At 35.2% G+C, this 23,760-nt stretch overlaps 1 protein-coding gene and 5 non-coding genes across 7 annotated transcripts in view; all 6 read left to right on the top strand.

Moving 5' to 3' along the window:
* Positions 1–23,760, top strand: part of LOC123677992 (homeobox protein aristaless-like) — a 182,007-nt gene that overhangs the window by 95,039 nt on the left and 63,208 nt on the right. The window lies entirely within an intron of this gene.
* Trnal-uag lies at positions 18,726–18,805 on the top strand. Its single transcript has one exon. It is a non-coding gene; the product is annotated as a tRNA-Leu (tRNA).
* On the top strand, positions 21,123–21,202 carry Trnal-uag. The gene has a single exon. It is a non-coding gene; the product is annotated as a tRNA-Leu (tRNA).
* On the top strand, positions 22,061–22,140 carry Trnal-uag. Its single transcript has one exon. It is a non-coding gene; the product is annotated as a tRNA-Leu (tRNA).
* Trnal-uag lies at positions 23,015–23,094 on the top strand. The gene has a single exon. It is a non-coding gene; the product is annotated as a tRNA-Leu (tRNA).
* Trnal-uag lies at positions 23,428–23,507 on the top strand. Its single transcript has one exon. It is a non-coding gene; the product is annotated as a tRNA-Leu (tRNA).

Genomic DNA, 23,760 nt, shown 5'->3' with positions numbered 1-23,760 from the left:
ATCATTTTTGTGCAGGGGAATAATGATTAAGTCATTACACACGATCATCCATTAATTTGTTCGCTTGAGCGGCCACATTGAGCTCAGGGTTGCCAACTTGAAAATCAGTTTCTCGGAACCTTACATCCTCTAATTGGTAAGAAGATCGGATCTCTAAAAGAATTGATAGTGAGTAATTAACGTCCCTCCTTGTCTCTTTTCATTCAAGAACCTCCTGATGTTGTTCCGAATGCTTTTTATAGAATCTTTTGGTTCTCAATATGGCGGATTCATTAAACAGAAAATACAGATAAATAATTTTGGTAGTAGTAATTAAATTGTCACATTATCTCAAACTTTCATCGAATACATGACATAAGTACACATGCATTTAATGACTTCGCTTTGTGAGGTTAGGTATTGTTACGATTTTAGCATTCAGTGGGTCTGCAGTTTTGAAATGTAAAATTTGGAGAACACAGAATGAACTCCTTCTACACTTAAAAGTTTTTTGTAACGCTTACCGTCGTGCCAACCTATACCTTAAATGCATACTTTAAGAGTTACCTATATCGAAGAAGAACTTCAAATGAGGAAGAAAAACCATTTATGACACTGTGTGGAGTAGCCTGTGACTTCCAGAAAACACAGATAGAAACTAAAATTCGATTTTTCCATACCTAAATTTGACATTTCAAGAATTGTAATGAATTATTTATTATTGAACATTGTATATGTTTATGGATTTCTCAACAATACCAACAAAAAATTAGTTATAATTCATGGAATGTAAAATTTAGTTATCCAAACATCGAATTTTAGTTTCTTCTGTGGAATAGACTACTCCACACAGTTAGAAATTGTGGTTTTTCTGATTTAAAGTTCTTCGTCGAAAACTCTTGAAGTGTTCATTTTAGGTAAAGGGTTTGCTTGAGAAACCCCCACTATTTTTGTCCGTAGACTCGACTGAAATAATGAAAAATATAGGTTCTAATTTGAAAATCCTGAGTTTTGATGAATTTGAGTTGTCCAAGTTCATGATCTTCTTATAAACACCTTGTACATTTTTGATCCAAACTGCAACCAGTCTTATAATACTACGTATTTGCAGTATCGAGAATGAAAAAAATTTTTTTTGTAGAAATATTTGAAAAAGAGTCCCCGTCGCCATCATTTTTTTCATAAGAATGCCATTAACTCATGAACCATCGAGTTTTTAGCCAAGGTATGGCATATTGTTGAAATTGTCATCAAAGAAGCTAACTGATGATGCAATAATATACTGGGTGTGCCATTTTAAATGAGGAAGTAGTAGTATGTTTGCGGTATAACCGGAAGTTGTTGAGATCTGAAAATATTTCAGGGAGAAAGATCATTGGTCAAACCCCAACATGCAAATTTTCAGCACAAACTTATGATTAGCTTTCCAAAGCCGTCTCACCCTGTAAATTGAACTTGAAAACGTTATTTAGTTTAGTGAAATGAAATGGACTATCACTGTGTATACAATACAAAATACTTGATCCGTCAATAAACAAGAGATTACTGGGAGGAGTAGGAAATAAGGGAACAAATCTACCATATTGTAGTATTTACTAAGATCCACTGGTGCTTTTTTTAAATGACATTCAAACAATCAATGAATACAGTAAGGAATCTGATGTATTTCGTATAAGGAGTTCTGAAACACTCTAACTGATGTATATGCTAATTGAAAGAGATTGATTCTTGAGGGTTTCAACTCACTATTTCATTAGTTTCGTCATAGTCGGTTTTTTGAGCTATTATCAGATTATTATAGACATGATAACCAACCATAAATAAAACGATTGATATTAAACAACAATTAATTTATTCACAGAGGAATACACACAGGCAATTTTTACTCCCAAGAAAAGGATGAATTATAACAATGACATAATATACATCTCGAGGAATTTAGAATGCTAAGCTCAATACTCACACTGAGCAAGCTTGAAATACACTTGAAAATAGTTTATAGTCAGTTGATTGTATGTATAACTTGGAAATAGCATCAGATTTTGTTATATTATTGTTACAACTATATACCAGAAAGAATTTACAATTTCTGTGAATTAGAACAATTTGAATCTGCTACTCAATAGTATCATATGATTATATCAAAAAAGAGTATCGAAATAAAATAGTATAAGGTTAACAAAATAAAAATGAATACAAAACTTTTTTCAACAATTAGGTACAAACATTTATATCGACTTCAAATTTGAATGAAGAATACTCAAACAAAGTGCTGTCGTTTTCGTAAGAATGGTAAAAGCGAAAGTAGGTATCTTGTAAGCGTTTAATCTTTATGCACAACACAGAAATTCCTGGGACAGAAAGCGAATGATCTTTTCTAGGAAAATGGAAATTCTACAGTAGCTCTCATCACATGTGCAATATTGGTTAACGAACAACAATGAAAGCCTTGTAGTTTTTGCGCAGTGGCAGCGAAGACAATTTTCAACGTTGTCGAGATTGGCAAGGAATGCCTGGCTGACGAGTCGCCAATGGTTCGAACCACCCTGTACACGCCCAACGGATGGGAATGAACGATGAACATTTCCATTACCGCTTCTGTGCCATGGAATTCGAATTATATACCGCCAATAAAGCATTTCGCATCAAAGAAAATAAAATGACTTATTAAGTACCTACAGCTACTTAAACAACGGCTGTTAATTACATTTACTCATTACACTATCGCTATTAAATTGGGTCTTACATTGTAATAACTCAAACTAATTAAACTGGGAAATACAAAAAGCCGTTGATCATCGGAATAGACTATCCACGGGGAATCCGTGGTATGCAAGTTGGTAATCATTAAGATAGAGGAACATGTTGAGTGTAAACAAATGTGGGTTCTTATGCGCGAATTTTTGCTGAATTAATTCATACAGCTGGTGACTGGATAATTGTTTCGCGCCCTTCTATTCCCGTATGATATGCCGTTTTTATGGATATTGTAGTGTTATAGTGGAAAAGCTGCATTGAAAATTCTGCAAAAGTAAGTTGGGAACTTTTGCGAGCTTGTTTTTCTACTAACTCAATCTAGAACACTACACGGAAAGTTTAACCTGATCTAAAATTAACTTCCGGAATTATTATTGAGGTTATGATCGAGATATAATCAAAAGTAGCGTATTTAAGAGTGTTTGGGTGCCTTCAAAGCACTTGGAATGTTGAGAGTACACTCCTCTGTGTACCCTAAGAGCCAGTTGCACCATTTGCCTAATCGTTGATTAAAAATTTAATCATAGATTACTTTCTGATTTCCTAAGAAAAATCAGAAAGTAATCAATGTTTAAATTTTAATCATTGTTTAGACAAATGGTGCAACTGGCCCTAAAAATCATATTTATTATATCAATATAATTATACTTTCTCTAATTTAATAAATTTCACAAATTGCCATCTTTCATTTATCTCATCGATCAATGTAAAATTTGATGAGTAGTAGCTTCGGTTTTTTCGACGAAACAAGTGATTCCGAAATATGAACATGGACTCCCATAATACCATTTGCATTTTTGAACAAATTCTCATAGGTAATGATTGAAATCTGAAACACAAGTTAAATGCTGATGCATGCTACTTTTGAATGTACAAATTGCAGAATTTCATATAGAAATAATTTCCTTCTTTTTCCAAATGAAGAACACTTTTTCTGAAACAATTGTAATCCCACCTTATTCTGTGACCGCCAGCCAACATGATTTCTGTCAAATTGGCATCCAGCTTAAGATGCATAGAAACCATCTGGTGTCTACCTGTAAAACTTTCAGACAAAAGGGCAGATTTCCCAGATTTATGCCTACTTGATTTCGAGGTATCAGATGGCGCATCGTGACCTTTGAGTAGGTATAGAATTATATTATTTTATATTCTTGCTTCTTGACAATCTTCTATACCTATTCTTATTAGACCAATAGCCGTCTGTCATCATATTCCAATAATTTCATTATAAATTTGATATGAACTGAATTGTGATGATAATAATAATAATAAATAATAAATTTTATTCATCCTGATAACATATACATAACAAAAAAAAATTTGCAGTTTCTCAAATCTTTTTTTATTTTAAACGGATCCAAACAAATAGCGGGAATTCGAACAATGCGGAAGAGAACCTTGCAGAACTCTGGTAAGTTCTATAGCCAAAGCAACAGGTGGACTATCTCAATAAGTCTGAAACAAAATCGAATCAGTGCACACACCAGGGTTTTTAGGCATCTTAGTCAAGCAATATTCATCAACTTGACATCAAAATTACATAACCTTAATCACCTACCCTGAAGCCAATTTCATCTATATAGCTTCCTTATATTTCAATATAATTTTTTGTTTCGTGATTTGGTCTGAAAATGAAGTAGGTTTCACTCGAATCGCTAATTCTCATCGCTTCAGCTAAATGATTTTATGATAATGAACAGGTAGTTCAAGTAGTTCAGTAGAAATTAGTAGTTGGTTTTTCGTATATTTGCAATTAATGGCGAAATATACTTTTCCTACAACTGCTTTGAAAAGTAGCGTATTCTTCATAGCTTACTCAATTTCAAAACTATGTTTTGCTCATACTGTGGGAAATATTATTTCTCACGGCACTTTGCCCACACCTCGCTTGGTAGACCATTGAAATTGGGTTTTAGAGTCGTTTCTATGAAAACGCAATAAATTAGCTCATACTGTCAATGAAGGTCATTTTGTTTTGAATCCAGTCCATCACTTGAATTATTGAAATTTGTGCAGTTTTAGGAAAAGTATAGTGTGCAACATGTGGAGAAAGTCCTTTTCTCGCTCGTTTGTTTGCTGCACTCGCCTTTCAGGCTCGTGCCACAAACTTCCACACTCGCGAGAAAAGTTGGACTTGTTGCACAATATACTATTTCATACAACTGCTATGAAAAGTAGCCTATTTTTCATGACTTATTGAATTTCTTCAAAACTATGTATGCCTCACACATACTGTGAGAAATATTATTCCTCACGCAACTTTGCCCACGCCTAGCTTGATAGACCAAATGGGCTTTTGAAGTTTTTTTTCTATAGAAACGCAAGAAATGCATAGATACTGTAAACGAACGTCATTTTCGATTGAATCAGGAACATAACTCGTATTATTCAAAATTATGCAGAGTCCTTTTTCTCACTCGAGTGTTCTCGGCACTCGCCTTGAGGCTCCTGCCACAAACTGCCATGCTCGTGAGAAAAGTTGGACTATCCAAACTTGTTGCACAATATACAATTTCAACAGCTGCGGTGTAGTTTACTCTTCATAACTACTGCGCGAGCTATAGCAACTTATTTTGTAGCTAATTGCATGTAAAGATCTCTCACAGTTTCTGAGAACAGCTTTTTTCTCGCACTATCCCAAAGGTATATCATTGCTATCACGCTAATACGGAGCGTTTCTACAACTCTAGACTAATAACTACGTCAACAGAAATGCCATCGTTGGCAGAACGTCCGATTAGAGTTTTTCTGCAATAACGAATAACTCAGCGAGAACATCAGCCGAAAATATGCAAGCGGCACATTAGCCGACATTAACTCCGGCAAATAAACTAATTGTCAAATGCTTCGGCAAATAAAGATACAGAGGCCGACTCCGGTTCTTGTGCTGCATAGTGCGCATATTTCCTTGTAATGGCTTCTTCTCTCTCCGCTCGCGTAATTTGTTTCATTATGTGTGTGCAGAAATAGCTCCTCGATGTTGAAAATAATTGAATTACGGAGATGTCATTCGGTTTTCACGTCTGTCTCCGGCTTGTAATTGAAAGTTCGTTGATTTTAATTATCGGACGAATTCCTTCCTCGACTCCGATACGAATGCCGAGAACCTATAAAAGGAGGAATTGATTTTCACCTCTTTGATTATTTAATTACGATCGGTCGGCGAGGTATTTTCTACGCTGAGGAGGAGGTCTTCAACATCGGCAGAAAAAAACTTGGGAATTTACAGAAAGTTGTTGTTTCCTCTTTGCATTGGATGATTGTCAACAATTGGGTTCTATATCCATAGGTATCAGTAACGTGAGATGCCACCTATCGAGAAATGGCCACGTTAAGCTGCTACACATTTATCTGCATACAATTATGAATTTCATAACTGACAGAATGCCTGATGTGAACTAGGGCAGTAAGAGTTATATGTTATCATGTCAGTTCCTATGAGCATGTTGGAAATTCGCTGTTGGGTAAAATTGCTATGCCCGAAATGGCTTTTCTCCTAACTCTTACAAGATTATAGCTTCTGAGAGATTTCACAGAGGCTTATAATAACTGGATTGATAATATCATCTTTTTATGTAGTTAGGTTGTTGTAAACGAACCAGATTTCCAGAAAAACTTTGTTAAGCTCTAGAGAATATGGTCCAAGTCTGTGAATTTCTATTACGTTGATCCAAAAAGGCAGTGGCGCAAAATTTGTTTCTGAGAGATCGGTGAAGTATCCGAGCAGGACAGTTTCATTCATCCTATATTTCGATAGCTACCTATACGATCATTTAAACATTTCTAAAATTTTCCAACAGATATGCCGGGAAACTTGAAAGTTTTTTCTGGTTCCCAAATTTCTTCAAGTTACGTCAATAAATTACTCGTAGTTGCAGGTCCAATTATGAATTCGATGAACATCGATTGTTTTCAATTGGATCGTTTTTTAATAAAATTCGACGCAATCTTTTCGTTTCGCAGTAGGGATTCACGGCTTGGCTTGATTTTCAAACTACTTGACTTGATTTCAAGTCAAGCTCAAGTCAAGTAGTAGTTTTTCAATTTCAAATCAAGTCTAGCTATTTAATTTTTAGCAATTTTATTGTGTTGAATCACATCAATAAAAAAATTATGAAATGAGAAGGAACCTTGCAGAAAAACTTTTACATATTAAACTTATTGTATAAAAGAACCGAAAATATCAACTTTTTTGAAATGAAAACATAAATTAAATCACTATAAATAATAAAAAATAAAGAATAATAAAAAAAATAAGTTTCTCAATATTGAGAAACCTCCAGGCTTTGTTTGATTACATAATTATCCATCCAGGATCTAAGACACATGAGGCATCTTTTAGATTTGTCTCCTAACCTATTGCGTGTTTCTGTAATTGTAAGAGCATCTCTGGAAAATTGTCTTTCAACAGTAACTGAAGATGTTGGCGTTAATGAAAAATCCTTGACCATTTTGGCCAAGTTTGGAAAGCTATTTCTGAAACTATCAAAATCTACCAATAGATTTCATAGAAATGAGAGAAAAATACTAATAAAGTCACACTGGCGAATGCTTCAGTCCGCAGATATCTTCATTCAAAAAAAAATAAGAAGACAACTTTTCATAAAAACGCTACAATTTCCAACTCTAACTTAACGAGACAAAATATCGTCTCACCGCTTTCTGTCCAACTTAGTATTATTAAATTTATCAAACTGAACAAATTAGACCCACGGCCACTCTCGTCCACAACCCATTCAGCTACCGTTGTCACAACATCATAAATGATACTTTTTATAACGATCTGAATTTATGGCCAGGTCGTTTTTGACTCCTCGTCTGGATGACGAACTGGCAGTGATGTATTTTTCCTGGAAAATGGATCAGGTTTTATCTATATTATACCGAATGTGGGAGCACTCCGGTGCCACGTGATTAACCGGCAGTAAAACTAAAAGCGGTGTAGAGACGTAGTGTCGCGATGTTATATTGTTTTTGAGCTTGTTCGATATGTGCACTTAGCATATCTGAGCTGCCCCCCCTCTCACTAATGGAGTCTTTATCTTTCCGGTTTGCTTTGGGACAAAAGCCTATTTTCAGCCTGACTCCCTGATATTGGGCTCGATGCGGCACCTTATCTACCTTTCTTTAATTACGTACATTTTATTTCTGAATTCTTGTAATATTCGATCGGGTATCTCTTGGAATCGTGAATTCCAGAAGATCGGAATGTGGGGAATTTGAATTTTTCGAATTGTTTAATCAATTTCGGTGTGTATTGACTAATATGAGATGGACTTGCTGTGATACATTCAAAGGATTCGGTTTTCGAGTGATGAAATTAATTTTATTGGAAGTTAATGATGATTGGGAATGTCCCCAATTTTTAATCTGCATTTATTGCGTCACATTGTGCAGGAAATAATTGATGGATCACTGGATCAGAAAATGAAAAAAGCACTGATTTGAAGTCAGGATCTTTTAGATAAATAAAACTCACATGCAAAAAAAAACGCAACAAGTTGATATTCGGTAAAATTAGAGGTCTCATCGTTTTTTTATTTTTTGTTCAATTTTCGAAATTTTTCCACTTAACTGTAGATGAAATCATTAATTTCAACATGCATATTCACCCTTTTGTTAAATGCTTGTTTATTAGTCATACAGGGTTAATTAAAAGTTCGTTGTTTAATCTTCATTTTGAAATATCTTGTGGACCAATATCGTGCTAAAATTTCTTTCAAATATCCCATTTTTATTGAAAACCATTCATTTTCAACATTTTGTTTTTTGGTTCATGTTTTTAAGTGCACTAGTTCATTTTTAAGGGATGAATGAATTTGTCATCAACGGTTTACTTTAAAGAATGAGATTTTCCTCAAGCTGCTTTACTTAATGGACAGTATGAACCGACGTATGCAGGCAGTAAGAAGAACTAGAGGTGGTAATACAAAATATTGAGCTGAACTAGATGTAAAAAGAAGTTTATTCAGGTTTGTTTTAAGTTCGATTTTTAATTTGAATACAATAAGCGACAATAAGTTTGCATAAATAAATTTTAATATAGTTTCTTATCAATATAACCGAATAATAAATTGTTGCCTTCTCGGTGCTAGGCTCATAAACTATGTATTTGTTTAACTGACATTATGGCACAAGGGCAAAGCCATCTAGTCAAAAAATAACATATCTTGAAATTGGAGATTGTGAACTAGTGTATGAATCAAAAAACAAAATGTTGGAAAAGAACGGCCCTTAATAAAATTGTTAATTTGAAACAATTTGATCATGAAATTATTCCACAGGATATTTCAAAATTAGGGTTTAAAAATATACTTTTAATTAACACTGCATAATAACTAATAAGCCAGTAAATAACCAAGGAATGAATAGGCAAGTTGAAATTAATAATTTTTTAAACAGTTCACAAAAAAAAGTGAAAATTGAACAGACAATAAAAAACTATGTAATCTCAAATTTTACCAAATGTCAACTTGTTCGGTTTTTATGCATGTGTATGAATATAAGTATAAACAGTTCTGAGGTGCCTGAGGGTCCATTGGCGATGGATAAATCAAACCCTTAAAAATTTTTCATCTAATTCTTGTATTTTTGTATTTTAACCATCATTGCGGTGGGTACATAAATGGTTTTTGAAACTTCTCAAAGTATTGAATATTCTACAACATACTTTCTGCTTTTGCGAGACGTTTTCAGCCAATTTTGAAGGTCTCTCAGAAAATCGTAGTTATTCATCCCGAGATCACCGATAAAATATGAGTTTGACACTCAGTAGTCCCTTCCCTATACACCTATACATGTACCATCTCTATAGCGTAGCATGGTAACTTTAAGTGAGATTAAAATGAAGGATTTATCGCCTTGGAAGTTTCTTTAGAATATGTTTTGTAAAACTGAACAAATGTCCACACAAACGCGTATACACATTTATCGAAAAACGAAGCTTCAAGAAAAGAACACACAGTACACAATTCAATTATGTACCTTCATGACACAATTTTCATCACGCAAGGAATTGAGATTTTATACATCGGGATTTCACTCAGTGTAGCATATATGTAGATTTAATCGAAGGATAAACAATAACAAGACACTTATCAACTGTAAGACGTGTTTTATCTTATATGAAAGAAAATTTTTAACTATTTCTGTTTACAAATTAACGATAACCCAACGATAGATAATTTAAATATCTAATAAAATAAAATTTGCTCAGTAACTCGATCATTTCAAATTTTCTCAACGAGTTTTACAGTAAAATGAACACAAAACAATTTTTTATCATATTCTTGAAAAGAATCACAAAAATCTTCACATTCATGAGGGAGTTCTTTACCTTCTTAAGAGGATGATTGTACATCTACGAATATTCATTCTTCCGGAAATATCCAGTTGGAATATTCAATGTGGGCTATCCTGTAGGTTCGCATCTACTCGAGAAATGCTAGTTATTTAATCAAATAAAAATGAAAATTGTATATTTCCGTAGTCTTAAATACATCCAGATTCAATAAAACCTCAACCATACTAATCACACCTTCTCATTGTATTCAACTTATTAATTCAACCGCAAAACTCAACAATCTTCCCAGTAATAATTACATAATGAAGTCGAATCGATGATTACCCGGTAAAATCTGCCCCGCGGAATCGATTACGCAACCGAATCCTTTCAATTAATCCCGTAATCGCTTATAATTACCCAAACTGTCATGTTGAAAATCCAGCGGGATGCAGAAAAACCGCTCGGTATCGCAAAACCGCTACCAAGGCTAACGTCATACAGATACTCTAATGGTATGGTCGTTAGCAGGTGCCTATGACTGGTTAATTAATTATTCTTTTTTCTACGGTCAAAACTACAACGCGACGGGTGACGTCAGCTAGGCGACGACCAGTCAACTCTGATAACACGGAAGTGCTTTGGGAGGCATTCCTGAGATGGTGACACGGATTCTCTAGCGTTCGCTTCTTTGTTGCGTCCTATATGGACTAGCAAATCAAGCGCCGCTAAGGGCCAATTGCACCATTCAAAAAATGAACACTGTTTACGTAATCAATGTTTAGTACTAATCCATGTTCATAATTTCTACCGATTGCACCGTATGAAAATTACCGATGTTTAGCTAAATAGGAGATATGTTTGGCAACATTGCAAAATCTTGAGGGTGATCATAGAAAAATCAGGAATTTCAATTTTCTAGTATAATGTTCTCTGCTCTTGTGGTGGCAAAGTTAACATAAATTAAAAATTATTATTACAAATTGTCATTAAATGATAATTCACGATTTGAATTTGAATCCATATTTCAATTTTAAATTTTCCAACAAAACCAGACATAGAAACACACAATGTGACACAATCAGGTTATGTCTATAGAGAAATAATGTTTATGGTTATGTAATAAGTCATATGTTTCGACGTTTTGAGTTGCGCAGAACCCTGTTTAAAAGTAATCGGGAACATAAATGTCAAAATTTTCCTGTTTAGTTGAGATGTCTAAAAACCTGGTGTATGGACTGATTAGCTTTTGTTTTGCCAATTTTGAGAATATTAGTTTAAGCTTCTGATTGGCTAGCATTGGGTTTTAATTGATGTATCCTGTCAAAATCAAAGGAAAAAAGTTCGAAATGAAAGGTATGACATTGCGGCGCCGCCACGAAATAAAACTAATATTTTCAATTTGGTCGAATGTCATTCCATTCAAAAATTGACGAGTGCAATTACCATGTTTTTAGACATCTTATGTATAGTATAACCGGTGATTAGAACGCATTAAACGTTATTTAAAAGATGGTGCAAGGGAAATCATGGAGTAATCAAAGTTTAAAATTTTAATCATTTTTAGCCAGATGGTGCAAGTGGCCATAAGGCTCATAAAATGACAAAATACAGGGAAAGCACTCAAGGTCACGTGAATTGGTGAATTGTCGCTTTTGAGCGCTCAAATTCATACTCGAGTTTTCTATGGTTCTGATAATCAAGTCTTTACTACTTGCCTCCTATCCAATAAAAATGTCGTCCTAATATGCAAAATCGAAAGTTTGGCACAAATTGATGATCTCACCAAAAACATATACAGGGTGGTCGAGATTTTAGTGCAATAACTTTGGCACTCTTTTCATTAGAAAAATTCCCAAACATATATCCTAACAAGCTTCCGTTTCGAGATACGGGGTGTTGATGTTAAAGTTCGAAAAAAATAATTTTTTACTTATAACTCTAGTATATAAGTACTCATTGCTTCAATTTTTTGATATTTAAGTATTGATAATGTAATGCTTCGAATGTAAAGCGATAATTCTTTTCCTATTGAAAATCTACACCACTGCCTTTTTTTGCTTTCATAGAATGTACCATTTTCGAGATACAAAAATTAATTTTTCAAATTTTCCCATTAATGATATGGGAAAATTTTAAAAATTACAAACATTAATTTTTAAAATTTTCCCATATCATTAATGGAAAAATTTGAAAAATTAAAATTAATTTAATTAAAATTAAAAATTAAAAACATTAATTTTTAAAATTTTCCCATATCATTAATGGGAAAATTTGAAAAATTAATTTTTGTATCTCGAAAATGGTACATTCTATGAAATGATTAATGAAAGAACAAAAATTGACGAAGTGTATTATAACGCTTTCAGAGAGCATTTAGTTGAATATTTCTGAAAAACACTCGAACAATAAAATAATTTTGTGAATATTTTTTTGTCCAAATGTGTCTGATAAATTTTCTTTCTGAAATGTTCAATTAAATGTCATCATTCATCACTAATGGGAAAATTTGAAAAAATTATTTTTGAGGATTTTTGTGGCTAGTATTTTCTTTGTACTCGATTATCTCGAGGTATCTTTTTTAACGGAGCTCTGTTAATTTCACAAATAAAACAAGTTTTTCGAGAAAAAGGCAGTGTTGTAGATTTTCAATAAGAAAAGGATCATCTCTATATCTACGCCACTGTAAAATTTTGGCAGGAGACACTTACCTAATTCGAAACATTACATTATCAAGACTAAAATTAAAACAACGAATGTTATAATATAACTAGAGTTATAAGTAAAAAACTGATAATTTTTTTCAAACTTTTAACACCCTGTATCTCGAAAACGAAGATTATTAGGATATACGTTCAAAACAATTTTTTTCATGAAAAGAGTTGTTCGATCCGATGCCAAAGTTATTGCACTAAAACCTGGACCACCCTGTATATGTAACTTATTGATGTGGAATAATATCTACCAATTGGAAATTCCAAAATGACAATTGAAATAGACAGATTCAGTAGGTAGATACCAGACAATATCTTGTGAATAAATTAAGTAATACAACTTTGAATTACAATAATTCAGTAATGTTCACCATCACCTTGAATTACATCAAGAGTTCTGTCCTTGCCATTAACATTTGATGTTGATTCATGAAGATGTTAACTCCAGATATATAATTAACCAAAGCTGATTTGATCATACATACATACTTTTATAAATGAATTTCTTTACAGATGATGAACATGCTTCTTTATTGAGTGTGTTCACGGCGCCCCTCAATTTAATTTTATTATTAATATTAATTTGTCCTTGAATATTCCTAATAAAATTTCGAGAAGATTCACTGGCAGTTCGAAATATTGTGTTCCTCTTATTTCAATTTTGTAAAATTGAAGCCTCCTCGGAAATTTTATGTTAATGACGTCACTGGAACCGGAGATAATTCAAGAAATATTAAAAAAAAAATACTATTCGGTTTCAACAGACCCGACCCAGTTGAGATTTTGCATGCAGATAAATAAACAGTTCAAAAGTTCAGAGCAAAATCAAAACCCTAGATCCAGGATTTCCAATAAAAAACCTAATACTGAAGTGAAAACAGATGCATATAGATATACAGGCTGGCCATTTGAAAACGAAACAGACGAGATTACAGACGAAATAAAGTTTTTCGGTAGAAATGCTCGGACAGGTCGATTTCTGTTTCGAGGGGGACAACTTAAGATGTAGGTCACGGACGCATAGCGCTTCAACCCTAGCTGCTACAACCCCCACCCCCAATTTTTGAATAGGGAAGATGGGGTGAGTGATACCTCAATTTAAAGGTATTTTTATACTGATTTCAGCACAGTAATTGTTTTTTCATTTTATGCATTAGTTCCCGAAATATTCATGCGTTAGTTAGTTAGGAAGGAAGCCACAGTCATGGTTGTTTTGAAGCTCAAAATGTCGATTATTCACAAAACACTACAAGTGCCATAAAAACACTACTTCATTTTCAAATACTTAGTTAAGAATATTTCGAGAACTAATGCATAAAATGAAAAAACAATTTCTGTGCTGAAATCAGTATAAAAATACCTTTCAAATGAGGTATCACTCACCCCATCTTCCCTATTCAAAATTTGGGGGTGAGGGTTGTAGTAGCAAGGGTTGAAGCGCTATGCGTCCGTAACCTACATCTTAAGTTGTCCCCCTCGAAACAGAAATCGACCTGTCCGAGCATTTCTATCGAAAAACTTTATTTCGTCTGTAATCTCGTCTGTTTCGTTTTCAAATGGCCACCCTGTATATGCCATAAATACATAGATACAAGTTTTTAGGGGGTGAATTCTTGTCGAAAATTAAAGGAGTTTTTCATGTAAAGGGAAGCACTATGAACATTTGAAGTGAGGAAAAAATTTGTTTCAATTTTTGTTTTTTTAATTGAAGAAGAATTGACGGAATGGAACTGTTGCATTTTACAGGATCTTTTTAATGAAACCAAATTTCTCAATTTAAACATATATGTGTTGAAAATAATGAGTCATTGCAAACATTTTCAAAATTGTGTTGTCTTTGTGAACTCAATGAATTCAAATTCAAATTTATTCTGATGCCAATTACATGATGCCTATGTACAATTAAAGTATAACATCTAAGCGCATTGCGCTTGTATTATGTAGTCCCCGGTCCCCAACGAAATTAAGCACCAAACCTATCTGAACAGAAAGAAGAAAAAACAAAAAATACAGTCATTGATGTGGACGGTTTCCTAATAAGAAAATTAAATATAATATTGTGTATGAACGGATCTTGTGTAAATGGAATCGAAAATATCTAGTGAGTAACTGTCCTTTTTTTCTAACTGCGAGAACATAAATGCCATTCCTTCAAATCTTCAGCAATTTCAAGAAAATATATAAATAAAATATAGAGAGATTCCCTGTCTTGTATAATAGTGCTGTTTGTTGTGAAGCGAAATATTATCCATCTTTGTAGTTGATTATTCGGCAATGTGAGGTGAAGGTTCGTTCGCTTTTCAAAGCAATTAAAGATCAGAATACTTTTTCTAGTAAAGCATCGAGTCAGTGGGCATCCGGAAATATCCCAAGATGTCGAAACTATGCGGTTGCTATAGTAACATTTCGAGGTGAATAAAAACAAGCTAATGATTTCGCTGGGTGAGCTGGGTGAGCAGAATAACGAACAAGGAGGTATTGAGAAGAATGGGAAAGGAGAAGAAAATAGTCGACACAGTCAAAATCAGAAAATTGCAGTATCTGGGCCACGTGATGAGAGGGGAGAGGTATATGCTGTTGCAAACTATTATACAAGGAAAAATACAGGGTAAAAGTAGTATAGGAAGAAGACGCATCTCCTGGTTGAACAACCTAAGGCAGTGGTACAACAGTAGCTCTGTTGAGTTGTTCCGATCCGCAACTTCAAAGATAAAAATCGCCATGATGATAGCCAACCTTCTTAAAGGAGACGGCACATAAAGAAGAAGAATGATTTCGTCTTCAGAAAAGAGATGCAAAATGTATTCATATGTATTTCACTACTTTGAGATTTCTACTCATTCCAAAACGCCTCAGAATATTTCAAATCGGTTGAAAATTATCCTTTAATGCAAAATCTGCAACAGAAAGTTATAAACGTTCGAGCAGCACATGCCCGCTCGAGACGTAATTGCGCTCATATTTAAAATTGACTCCAAGGATCCGAATTAAGCCGTTTCTCCACGAAATCTCTCATTATATCGCCATATTTCGGAAAACGGTCCCCGTCCCAGATCGATCGGCCAGAACGAACCCGTTCTATCTGACACCTGCCTCCTAGGATCACGCATACTGCTGAATAATGCCCAACGGAACATTGGTCCGTCGCTGCGGGATTCTTGTTTTTCTGTCAATTTGGAGTGCCATAAAAATATATAACGACCACGAAAAAATACAGGACATTAACGTAATTATCCTGTTCGGGACGCCAATCTTATTTATGGGATTTACATTGGGACGCGTAATGGATTTAGTTTTGTAATCGGCGAGTTGGTAAAGGTACAGGGGTTCCGGGCCTACTGACAAATTTTTGTTTATTATATCAGCGTTTGGAAATTTTGTAGAAGGTATTATCTATTCTATGGTTCCCTGGAGTTTGAATAGTTGAAACCATTAAATAAAACTACACATTAATCAAACAGTTGCCGTTCTTCTCTCCTGAAAAGTCAACACTTCACAGTACGCGATTGATCTAGTAATAGTTACGCATGCCCAAAACACATGGTATTATCTTTTTCTCTTGGTGCCTTTCCACTTTGGATGTTGGTAAACATGATGGCGACACGGACCTCGCAAATTCCTCAACCACGATATTCTTCGTCGTCCAATGTTTCTTTTACCCTGGAGTATAAGTTAACGGAGTTACGAGATGATACAGAAAATTGGCATCAAAAAACTTGCACTACGATACTAAATAGAAAAGAAGATTGGGAAAGGAAGTCCCCAATCCTAGTTCTCAAAAAGAATACCATTAAGTGGTTTTAAAACCACGACGGGGACTAGCTCTGGAGTATTCAGGACTGGTACCAAATGCTCACTATCGCTAGGCCGCTGTCTAAGTGCCTTTCGGGCAGAAATACTCGCAATAGAAAGATGGGTAGAGATTAATCTAGCAATAAAGTATCAGAAATTCAGCGATTCATTCTGATAGTCAGGTTGAAATCAAAGTACTGAGCTGATATATCATCGATTCTAAGAAGGTAGGTATTGGAGTGCTGTAGAAAGCTCAATGAAATAGACAAGAATAACAAGGTCTTTTCATCCTGTTTTCCCAGTCACTCGGGAATTAAAGGGAGAGGCCACCACACCTGATAGAAAGGTAGCACTTGCTCCTTTCATTGCGCTGGTACCTTTTTGTGCTATAGGCTAATGTACCTACAAGAAAGAGTTTCAGGAGAAGGTCATAACCTTCCTGGGTTGGATCATTCCAAAAAGTTTCTTTGAAACTTAGACACTGCGAATTCCAAGAATTATCTGGATCTTAGGTAGAATGAACTACATCTCCTCACTTGATTCCTCACTGGGTATTCTCGCCTTAGGAAATACATCATGAGAATGGGTATATTCTGTGCGTAGAAGGAAGAAACTCCGGATCACCTGGTGAAGGAATGTCTCGACATCACTAGCCAACGCAAAATCTGCTTTGAACAAGAAACTTGTAGAAGTAGCCTTCTTGAAGCCATCCCAGATTACTGGAGTCCGTTAGAACTCTGGAACAGACGAGCTGTAGATCACGTAATGACGAGAATAGCTCTGATGGGGGGTACAATCGATCATTAGGTCACAGTGCAACAAAACCCCTATAAATTAAATCTAAATAAGTTGTAGGAGTTAAAACCTCTCCTGGTTTCTCATCACATGACCAAGGTATTCAAGTTTCCCTTTTTTTCACATAGTACTTGCTCTCTTTCTTCTTGTTGAATCTCTTGAGAACATCTTCATTGGATCTTCAGAACACCCATTGGATCTTCAGAATACGATGGTACAAGCACATTTTGAACTCCTCTAATTTCCTGCAGGACGCTTATGTTAATGTCCATGCTTCGATATCATACAAAGCAATGGAAAGATATGGCACTTCAATAGTGTTAATTTGGCCTTTATAGCTAAGTTGCCCATAAAATTTCTTTCATCTTGAATAATGCCCGCCACTCACGAAGCATTTCTTCCAGCGTTTGGTAGCTAGCGTCGAAGAGATTCCAGTCGGGCAGTCAAGTTCATACTCTGATTTACAGTCGTACGGCCGTGTCCCGAGCTGTCTGACTGGAATCTCTTCGACGCTTGCTACCAAACGCTGGAAGAAACGCTTCGTGAGTGGCGGGCATAAGGCACTTCGGGCTTTCTCGATCCGACACTTCACTTTAATGGAGTGATCCTATTCTTCATTGATGTTCATTCCCAAATGGAATACGTTTAACTTGTGACTCTATTCATAAACCTGTTGTGGACCTTGAATCGGGCGGATAGTTTATTTTTTGATATAATCATGAGTTTCCATAATATGTATTCACTTTTACTATTTTCTCCATCAATTTCTGCAACCCATGTTTATCACTCGACATAATAATAGATGAGGTTTGCCTCCAATAGAAATTGGCAATGACTTTCAAATCCTGATATATGGTAGGTATGTGAAAATGTACATGCAAAAAGGCTAAAACACTAATGGAATCTTTTTAAATATAGCATCGTTCCTGTTGGAAAACCCTTTATACATATACACAAATATAGACAGCACAAATTTAATTCCATAGGGGTGCAGCTTTAGATCTTTGTAGAAAATACGGTATAGCGATGATCTATGCTTATGCTTACAATTTGCACGCTTCCGAATGGAGAGGTCGGGATAATCACGAACAGACCTATAAACCTGTTGCACGTTCTATTTTCAGATCTCAATAACCTTGGTCACCTGGGTTTGGGTTTCTCCACCTAAAATGAATAAAATGTGTTTCACAACAATGTAAAGCCATAGTAGGACGGGGTCACTCTTTGAATGTATAACCCATGTTGAATATACAATTGTCGGGCTCTCAGTTAAGTTTTAAAATCAAAAGAAAAAACATTCACTAATCGAAAACGTTAAAAAATAAGATACAAATAATATTCGTGGATATCCTGAGAAAGAATCTACAGTTTGTGACTGGAAAATATTATCCAGAGTGGTATAAGGCAGCGTGGCCGAGCGGTCTAAGGCGCTGGTTTTAGGCACCAGTCCGAAAGGGCGTGGGTTCGAATCCCACCGCTGTCATTATTTTTAGTCCATTATTTCTTGCACAAATCTATTTGCTTCTCAAGTTGATATCGAACGTTGTGTGATGTAAAAGAGATAATATAATATCACTGTTTTCGTTATTCATATAGCAGGTAGGGGGTGGTAGCCGGTAGGTATATAATAATTATGGTTCAAATCGAACATTGCTTATTCAGTGGTCCAAACAGGCGCGGATCCACGGGGGGGGGAACTGGGGGAACGTTAACCTCCCAAATGGCCCAGGCACCTCTTAAATTTTGCCGGCCCTCCTAGAATTTGACATACGAAGGATCGAATAATTACAATATCATGAAGAATTTCACCTTCAATACATTTTGTGAAAACCCATATTAATGAACGGCAAAAAAACGATGAAAAAAATGACGTCCCAAAATGGCGGAAGTGTCTGGGATCCACATTTTCAGTGTTTTGAGTATCTAAAACACTCTTTGAATGTATAATCCATGTTGAATATACAATTGTAGGTCTCTCAGTTAAGTTTGAAAATCAAAAGAAAAAACATTCACTAATCGAAAACGTTACTTTTTCGACAGTTCTCACGTTTATCAAAAAATCCATTCGGACAATGACAAATTTCCAAGATTCTGCAATAAATAATCCTTTTCAGAAACGTAACAAAGCTCGAAAACGACCGATTCCGAACAAATTCAGCCGCTACCATTTCGAGAAATCAAGAAAAGCCGCCTTATATTAAGCGATCATTAAAAAATATCTCAATCGGCCGACAATCCGAGAGATGTCCGATGCCGAAACGTCAGTCGAGAACGTCAAGAGTCACCGTTCTCGCTGAAAATAATAAAATTAAATGTCCCCAGCCCGATGAGGCCGAATTGGATAGCACGAACAATACGCGCGTAAAAAACTAAATACTGGCTTATCCGAAGAATGAAAATGACAATTTGATTCTTTGTAACCGGCCTGGCAAAAAGGCATTCTGCTGGAATACAAGTCGGGTCTATTATCTTTTTCCGTTTAATTAAAACATAAAATAACCGTAAGACTACGTAGGTCGAATTGTTCGCACACGTTGGATGCTTGGTTGGGCTCTAATTCAATAAGTATGTTATCGCTAATTTATTGGACCTTTCGGGAGTTTGCCCCACTTCTTCTGCCTCAATCCAGGTTAGGCCCACCGACGATTCTAGATGGAGAGACCATAATCGTAATTTTACATAATTATTCTTCTTTTATTGTCTCAATTTTCGAAAACGTTACTTGAAAATGTCAGCTTCGATTTTTTTATGCAACTGTAGAAATTCTTCATGAAAAATTTTCCTAATTTGTTGATATAGGTATTCAAAAATGAAATGAATGATACTTAATAAAACAATCTATTCATTTTTTCAAATTTCTCCAAGATCTGTTGATCCTTACGCGTACGAAAGAATTTTGGTATAGTTAAGATGTTTCAGAAAGTCGCAGATATATTAGGTATCGATACCAGGAACGTCTTCACTATCATGGTACCATTTCTTTTAGGCGTTTTCAATTTCTTAATATTATAGTGTGTAGTCTGTTATAATCTACACACTACCTTTTTTTCCTGATTTTCATCAATCGAGAATTGATCCGTTAAATGTCATTGATCAGATAATGATTGAACTAACAATGAGGACATTTTCGAGGAAATTTTATTACATAAGTCACATTAAAAACGTTTATTTTCTTAAAAACTTGACATTATTCGTTCTAACTTTCGATACCTTATCTGAAGAACATTTCTTTCACTGGAGCACTGGAACCCGGAAAAAGTCAATGATCACTGGAAGCCAGATCTGGAGATTATGCCGGGTGATCAAGCAGTTGGAAGCCCAATTCTTTCAATTGGACCATAATTTTGATCGATATGTGAAAAGGAGCATTGTCCATACAAGATATTTGTTTTAACCAGTTTTTGAACAACAAATTTATCGTCACTTGCTATTTATATCTCCATGTCACGAAATTTTGACATGCATCATTTTAAATTTAGTACTATAACGAGAAAAAAAATGGTAAATCACTTGCAGCGCCAGGCAAGGTCGAGAATTAGTAAGTGTCGTGTTAGTAGTGCCCTCATTGAAGAAAAAAGGACATATCTGATATAGAGTGCGGCCTAGCTTGAGCCAGACCTATAAGAACCTTGAGAAAAAATACAAAATTAAAATTACGAATAGATAATTCAAATTTCCATAGAATAATGAATTCAGGAAATATCATTCATGTCGCTCAAAGAAGATACAAATAATATTCCTGGATATCCTGAGAAAGAACCTACAGTTTGTCACTGGAGAATATTACCAGGGTGCTATAAGGCAGCGTGGCCGAGCGGTCTAAGGCGCTGGTTTTAGGCACCAGTCCGAAAGGGCGTGGGTTCGAATCCCACCGCTGTCATTATTTTTAGTCCATTATTTCTTGCACAAATCTATTTGCTTCTCAGGTTGATATCGAACATTGTGTGATGTAAAAGAGATAATATAATATCACTGTTTTCGTTATTCATATAGCAGGTAGGGGGTGGAAGCCGTTAGGTATATATTAATTATGGTTCATATCGAACTTTGCTTATTCAGTGGTCCAAATAGATCTTAGTCGATTCTGTCTCAATTTTATTCTTGTCAAAAGTTTATGGAACATGAGAATTGCAATCTCTATTATAAGGCAGCATAGTCGAACGGTTTTGAGATACCTCAAGGATCGATATTTGGCACTTGAATCCATTTTCTTCTCTGGTTGATCCCGAACGTTCTGTGAAAGAGATATTATTTTCGTTATTCATAGCAGATAGAGGGTGGTAGGACAATAGATTAATTATGGTTCAAATCGACCTTGTTTATTCAGGTTTGACGTATTGATAAGTGAAAATACCCTTGACGACGTGGTAAAATAGTTTTGGTGTTTCGCCTCCTGCCATATTTTGATCATTTCCATAATCTATAGTAATGGATATTGGACGTTCGCCAAACAAAAAAATAAATAAATAAAAGTCAAGCTGAGTGAAATATCATTGAATTTTTCAAAATGCACCGTTGTTGTTATATTCATAGAAATTAAGATATTCGTTATATAATCGTAACGAATAGCAACTCGAGCATAAACAATATATTTCGATTATACGAAACTCTTCACTCGACGTATTTCGCGAAACACCGAACGTCTCGTGACTCGGTGTATAATCGAATATTGTCTATCCTCTTGTGATATTATAACTCAACCGTCTATGGACTATGAGAATTGCAAGCATCGTTATAAGGCAGCGTGGCCGAGCGGTCTAAGGCGCTGGTTTTAGGCACCAGTCCGAAAGGGCGTGGGTTCGAATCCCACCGCTGTCATTATTTTTAGTCCATTATTTCTTGCACAAATCTATTTGCTTCTCAGGTTGATATCGAACGTTGTGTGATGTAAAAGAGATAATATAATATCACTGTTTTCGTTATTCATATAGCAGGTAGGGGGTGGAAGCCGGTAGGTATATATTAATTGTTCAAATCGAACTTTGCTTATTCAGTGGTCCAAATAGATCTTAGTCGATTCTGTCTCAATTCTATTCTTGTCAAAAGTTTATGGAACATGAGAATTGCAATCTCTATTATAAGGCAGCATGGTCGAACGGTTTTAAGATACCTCAAGGATCGATATTTGGCAGTTGACACTTGAATCCATTTTCTTTTTCTGGTTGATCCGGTGAAAGAGATATTATAGAAATGAACATCAATATTTTCGTTATTCATAGCCGATAAAGGGTGATTGGACAATAGATTAATTATGGTTCAAATCGACCTTGTTTATCCAGGTATGACATTTTGATGAGTGAAAATACCCTTGACGACGTGGTAAAATAGTTTTGGTGTTTCGCCTCCTGCCATATTGTGATCATTTCCATAATCCATAGTAATGTATATTGGACGTTCGCCAAAAAAAAAAAAAAAAATAAATAAAAGTCAAGCTCAGTGAAATGTCATTGAATTTTTCAAAATGCACTGTTGTGGTTATAGTTATAGAAATCAAGATATTAGTTATATAATCGTAACGAATACCAACTATTGCATAAACAATATATTTCGATTATACGAAACTCTTCACTCGACGTATTTCGCGAAACACCAAACGTCTCGTGACTCGGTGTATAATCGAATATTGTCTATCCTCTTGTGCTATTATAACTGAAACGTCTATGAACTATGAGAATTGCATGCGTCGTTATAAGGCAGCGTGGCCGAGCGGTCTAAGGCGCTGGTTTTAGGCACCAGTCCGAAAGGGCGTGGGTTCGAATCCCACCGCTGTCATTAATTTTACTCGATTACTCCTTGCACTAACTTATTATAGCACATATCTATTTACTTCTCAGGTTGATATCGAACGTTGTGTGATGTAAAAGAGAGTCTAGCTCACTGAAATGTCATTGAATTTTTCAAAATGTTGATAGAAATTAAGATATTATTCGTTATACAATCGTAACGAATACCAACTCGAGCATAAACAATATATTTCGATAATGCGAAACTCTTCACTCGTTGTATTTCGCTCGTGACTCGGTGTATATTCGAATATTGTCTATCCTCTTGTGATATTATAACTGAAACGTCTATGGACTATGAGAATTGCAAGCATCGTTATAAGGCAGCGTGGCCGAGCGGTCTAAGGCGCTGGTTTTAGGCACCAGTCCGAAAGGGCGTGGGTTCGAATCCCACCGCTGTCATTAATTTTACTCGATTACTCCTTGCACTAACTTATTATAGCACATATCTATTTACTTCTCAGGTTGATATCGAACGTTGTGTGATGTAAAAGAGAGTCTAGCTCACTGAAATGTCATTGAATTTTTCAAAATGTTGATAGAAATTAAGATATTATTCGTTATACAATCGTAACGAATACCAACTCGAGCATAAACAATATATTTCGATAATGCGAAACTCTTCACTCGTTGTATTTCGCTCGTGACTCGGTGT

This window comes from Harmonia axyridis, chromosome 4, assembly GCF_914767665.1.
Source record: "Harmonia axyridis chromosome 4, icHarAxyr1.1, whole genome shotgun sequence".
NCBI classification, from domain to species: domain Eukaryota; kingdom Metazoa; phylum Arthropoda; class Insecta; order Coleoptera; family Coccinellidae; genus Harmonia; species Harmonia axyridis.
This window is presented reverse-complemented; position numbering and strand designations above follow the sequence as displayed.